The following is a 6,000-nucleotide window of genomic DNA, read 5'->3' on the forward strand; positions in this document are numbered from 1 at the left end:
ATGACGTTACCTGAAACCAAAATATTGTTGAAAGTCAAGCTGAAGATAAAATAAAACAGGACAATCATTTTGTGTTCTCTGGCTGTTTGGTTAAACCTTGTTGCAGTGGATCATTGTGTTTTCTTCAGTCCATCAGCAGTTACACCTCCTGTATGAGTCAACTCCCTCTTCTCTCAACTTCATAACTGTCATATCAACTCTCACCACAGTTCAGAGAAACAGAAAGTACAAATACTGCCCCCTAATGAGAGGAGGGTGTGTGTGTAAGGGGCTGGGAGCTGATGAAAGAACCTCATGTGCAGGTTTTTGTACTGAGGAGCAGATGATGTGTTTCACTGTGTAAACTAGCAGCACAGAAATACACTGCACTGCTGTTCAGGTTCAGTCCTTCAATTGTTAATGTGACATTCTGATCTTTATTCGCGTTCCCGTCCATTTCCACACCAGATCCAGGCTCGAGCTTTTTCGTGTTTGCAAACATGTATCCTAGGAGCTGAAGCTTTCTTTTATTTATCTGCTTGTACCAGAGGATTACATTGTAGTTGTCAATACTGTGTGAACAGTGGATATTAGCTGTTTCTGTTGGTGTCTTGTAAATGTTAGCTGGACGCTGCTGGACTTTCTCACTGAGAGAGGAACCTGTGGAAAAAAGATAAATGAAGCATCAGACAAAGTTCAAACACTGACGAATTTAAAAAGTGAGAAACACAAAACTTCACAAAAACAAAATCAAAAAACGAATCAGATTTGGTAAAATAACGTTAAAAGTTCTCAAAATAATTTTGACGTTACCTGAAGCCAAAATATTATTGAAAGTCAAGCTGAAGATAAAATAAAACAGGACAATCATTTTGTATTCTCTGGCTGTTTGGTTAAACCTTGTTGCAGTGGATCTTTGTGTTTTCTTCAGTCCATCAGCAGTTACACCTCCTGTATGAGTCAACTCCCTCTTCTCTCAACTTGATAACTGTTATATCAACTCTCACCACAGTTCAGAGTAACAGAAAGTACAAATACCGCCCCCTAATGAGAGGAGGGTGCGGTTGTAAGGGGCTGGGAGCTGATGAAAGAACCTCATGTGCAGGTTTTTGTACTGAGGAGCAGATGATGTGTTTCACTGTGTAAACTAGCAGCACAGAAATACACTGCACTGCTGTTCAGGTTCAGTCCTTCAATTGTTAATGTGACATTCTGATCTTTATTTGCGTTCCCGTCCATTTCCACACCAGATCCGGGCTCTGGGTTTGCCATCTTTGCATACATGTATCCTAGGAGCTGAAGCTGTCTGTTATTTATCTGCTTATACCAGAGGATTCGATCGTAGCTGTCAATACTGTGTGAACAGCTGATTTTGGCTGTTTCTGTTAGTTTCTTGTAAATGTGAGCTGGACGCTGCTGGACTTTGTCACTGAGAGAGGAACCTGTGGAAAAAAGATAAATGAAGCTTTTAACTACAATATGAGCAGGAACACTTTGAATAACAGATTAAAATTGTCACTTGCAGTGCACCTGCAATATTACATAGTAAATACAGACACAAATAAAGATTTATTTAACATTTCTGTTTATATTACCTATAAGCAGAATCTAGTAAATGAACAGAACAATCATTTTGTATTTCCTGAGAGTTTCTTTTCCATCCCTTTGAGTTTAAACATTAAGGAACGCAGTAGTTTGAGATTATCTCTGAATATTATTTCATTACCTGAGACCAGTACGATATTAAAGGTCATGAAGAAGAGTGTGATCATCTTGTTGTCTTTCATGGCTGACTTTAGGAATGATCATCTGTGGTGTGTTTTCATGGCTGCATATGCTGTTATTCTTAAGACACACCTTTGTTTCCTGGTAACCCGTACACACATCATCCTCTTCTTGTACCACCTCGTATGACTGCTGTGCTGTGCTGTGTACTGAGGGGTCCACTAAGTGGCCCTTAACTCTTATTTTTGTCAAGTGATTGTTTTAATAGTCAAGAATTAACTTTCATAATAAGAGCTTTTCCAGCAGACTTGCTTTCCTGATAAAATTCGTGGGGGAAATTTTTGAAAGTTTAATGGAATTAAAATAGGTCCATGTTGGATCAATTGTGTAACTGTCCACCAACCCCGTGTATAACAATTAATTTAAATGCTGAAGTAGACAGCTCTAAAACTCTGTCATCACCAGAGCAACAGGTGAACTCTGTGAAACAACAACCTCTTATTGTAAGTCACCTTTCAACAAACATTAACAAAGAGCTGAGGCGACCATGTTGGATCAAGTGTGTGTAACTGTCGGGTTAGTTGTAGAGATCTGAAGAGTTGTTGATGGGAGTGTCACTTCAGTTTGTGACGTTTGATCCTGCAGCTGTATTCAAAAGTCTGGCAGGAAATCAAAAAGCAACTGGGAGTATTTATGATGCTGGAGGTCCCCCTATAGCATGTGAGGGAGAAGGATGAAGGAGTGCTGGCTTTGCACTGGGGTTTTTGTTAATCTACCCTGTGAGTGTGTGTCACTGTGTTGTCTGACTGCACAGAAATACAAGCCTTTGTTTTCTGGCACCAGATTCTTTATTGTCAATGTCCCACTGAGTGCATTAGGCTTTGTGGAAGAGAACTTCTCTTCACTGAATCCAGATTCATATTCACGGTGTGTGTCTGTCTGTAGACATAAACAGTATTTGCTCCAACGTCTCTCCCGGGAGCTGCCTGTACCAGTACATCTGGTAAAAGGAGGAACCCTTGGTGTGGCTGCAGTTTATTGTTGCATTTTGACCCGTGTCTTTCCACAGTACAGATGTTTGGGTGACACCGTTGCCATCAGACAGACCTGTGTGTAATTACCGTCAAGTTATAAACATGCAAAAAAAGGAAAGATCAACTATAATAAGAACATGAGTAATTTGATGTAAAGTTTAAGTATTAACTGGTCGATTTGTATTGTTTATTACCTGAAGTCCACAGAAAAAGGACACATAATATGAGAAGGTCTTGTTTGATAGTGGTAATATCCATGTCAGTCAGAAAGTGTTCGAGTCCTCGTTTGTTACAGCGTCATGAAGAGTTGAAGGTGGGAGTGACACCACATGTAAATCTGTCTGTTTTTTTCATGGTGGTTAAACTGGCATAGACCATTTTCCTAAGCGTTTACAGTCTCAATCACAGTTTCCAAGTCTTCCTCATTATAGAGTGATGGTCCCATTTAGAGTCATATGTAAGCACTTTTTGCAATGGGGCCTGGAAACCATGTGATTAACAGCAACTCTCATTCAACGACAGGTGTAGGATCCGAGTCATGCTCCTGTATGACTGCTTCTAGTCTCAAAAGGAAAAATAAAATGGTGTTTTCAAGAAGCTAGATCACAAACCAATGGTTGACATCAATTGGTCCGGTATAGATCAGGCTGGGGAGGACAGATTGAATGTCCAGTTATTTTCTGTGTTGAACTTAAAAAATGGAAGATATTGCCTGTCGTACCCAAGTAAAAGTATAAAAACTAGTGAGTAAATCCAAGTCTGGCTTTTATAGACTCAGACATTATATTCAGCACAGCCTTAGCCTGTTATGACAAAATGTTGTTCAACTGTGGTGAAGTGATGACCCCAGAAAAGGTCAAAAAGAAACATCAGTTTATAAGATCTTCAGTTTAGCTGGAGGCTTCACTGCAGGTGTTCAGCTGCCTGAACATCCTGTTTGTCTGGGGTTGACTCTCAGGTTTTTGTGTGGACTTTGGGAGACTCTGCAGCACTGTGGCGTCTGGCTGCACAGAAATACACACCACTGTCGCTCAATGAAAGATTAGAAACAGTGAGGTTGGAATGTTTACGTCCATCTCCTTTAAGGCTGATTTTTCCTCTCAAGCCAGCCTCGACGTACGGGAAGTTTAGATTGAGATGTCCCAGGTACTCTGGAGCTTTGTGTTGCTCCTGTTTGAACAAGAGAATGTTCTCAAAGTTGTCTGTGTCGTGTGAGCAGTCAATGTCCACAGATTCACCAGTTCTCTTAATGACGGAAAGAGGCGTTTGGACGATACGTTTGGTGTCAAAGGCGCCTGTGGAAAAAGAGCAGAAGAGATTTTAAGTGCTGAAATTATTAGCTGTGTGCTGCATCGTCCTCGGCTAATAAAACTCACCCTTGATCCCTGGGACGTGAAGGAAACAAACGATGAAGACAGTGAAGATCATATTTAATGCATTCAGAATGGAGACTCTGTCATCAGCCCCCCCACCCTGCTCCTCTCAGTTAAGCTTCTGTGGACGAGAGCAGATCATTGTTTCACCGTTTCATCACTGTTAAGAAACAGGGGAGGTGTCAGTGCTTTGTCCTGGAAAGCTGCAATGTCAATATCTGTGATGTTAGCATTGCTAGGAGCGTACAGTAGGTTTTAAGTAGGTACAGTAGGTTTTACAGTTGGTATTTCATTAATTTTCTTTTCAGCTAGTGTTTAACTTGTGATGATCAGGATTATGAGCATATGAGTTTGACTGTTCAATAACTATGTGGAGGTTATAAACATGCCTTTGTCTACAATTGATCAGCTCGGACTTTGGGGGGCATCTTTGAGTTAGAGTTTAAAACAAACTTTATTTTAACTAAAACAACAGTGTTGTGTCAGAAAAGGTTAAAACTGTGACAGGGAAGTTGATCAAATCTTCAGTGGAGCTGGAGGCTTGAGGCCAGGTGTTAGGGCTCCTGAACATCCTGTTTGTCTGGGGTAGACTCTAAGGTTTTTGTGTTGACTTGAGGGCATTTGCAGCACTGTGTTGTCTGACTGCGCAGAAATACACACCACTGTCGCTTATTGAAAGATTAGAAACCGTGAGGTCTGAGTATCTGTTGCCATCTCCATCAAAGCTGATTTGTCCTGGTAGGTCGTTCTCCAGCAATGGCATTTTCCGATTCAGATATCCCAGGTACTGCATATCGTGTTGGACTTGTTTGTACCAGAGGATGATATCTAAGTCTTTTATATCGTGTGAGCAGTTGATCTCACTGTCAACAGATTCACCAGTTCTTTTAAAAATGGAAGGAGGCTTTTGGACAACATTTTTGGTGTCGTAGGCGCCTGGGGGGGAGAGCAAAATCGATTTTAAATTCAGAAGTCATCATCAACTGTGATCTTGTCCTGCTCATGTTGTTGGTTCTTACCCTTGTTTCCTGGCAAATGAAGACAACAAAATATGAAGACCATGAAGAACATGTTTGAAACGTTTTCCGTTCAGGTTCTGTGGATTCAGCCCTCGGGGATGAGAGTGCTTCAGTATCACGGTTTAAAGATGGGTGGTGTCAGCCTGGGGAGGAAGGAGGGGGGTGTTATACTGTAGTGAATAAGTAGGTCTTTGTTGGGGTTGGTGTCCCCCCTGCTGGTGTAAATCAAAACACCACTATGATGGTTTTAAGTGGCTCCATGTGGTTAATTTATATACAGTCTGCCATTCACCTGAATCCCCTGAAGATGTGGTGCAATTTATTTCATCACATGAAGAGAAAATTCAGGTTCTAACTTCTTGTGACTAGTGGTTAAAAACATTTAGTGCTCTTAGAATAAATTCCAGGTAAAGCAGCAGTAAGGAATAAGCAATCAATGAAAGAGAGAATAATTATTACATCTCAGTTCCTCACTACTGGGACCGATGAAGATTCATTTAGAAATGAAATTGTAAAAGTGTCTTAATGAAGGAATGATACCCTTAATCCAGAACACAGTGATGATGAATGTGATGAGACGAGGTGGCGTCATGTTGAATATGAAGAACCAGCAACAGTCTCTGCTGTGCTTTGTGGATCAGAGGGAGGGACAGGAAGTGATGTAGAAAAATCAGATTGACACAGAGGTAACTTTCTTTCATTGAGGACATCCAGCACAACTTAACACTGTTACCTCCACAGTAGAGGTTATGTTTTCAGTCCTGTGAGCTGGTTGGTTGGTTTGGCAGCAAAATTAAGTAAAGTTCTTCATCGCTTTCTTTAATTTTATGAGATGGGACATATTTTGACGGATGACACTGCACAATAAGA

This window comes from Platichthys flesus, chromosome 10 (genome assembly GCF_949316205.1).
Source record: "Platichthys flesus chromosome 10, fPlaFle2.1, whole genome shotgun sequence".
Taxonomy (NCBI): Eukaryota; Metazoa; Chordata; class Actinopteri; order Pleuronectiformes; family Pleuronectidae; genus Platichthys; species Platichthys flesus.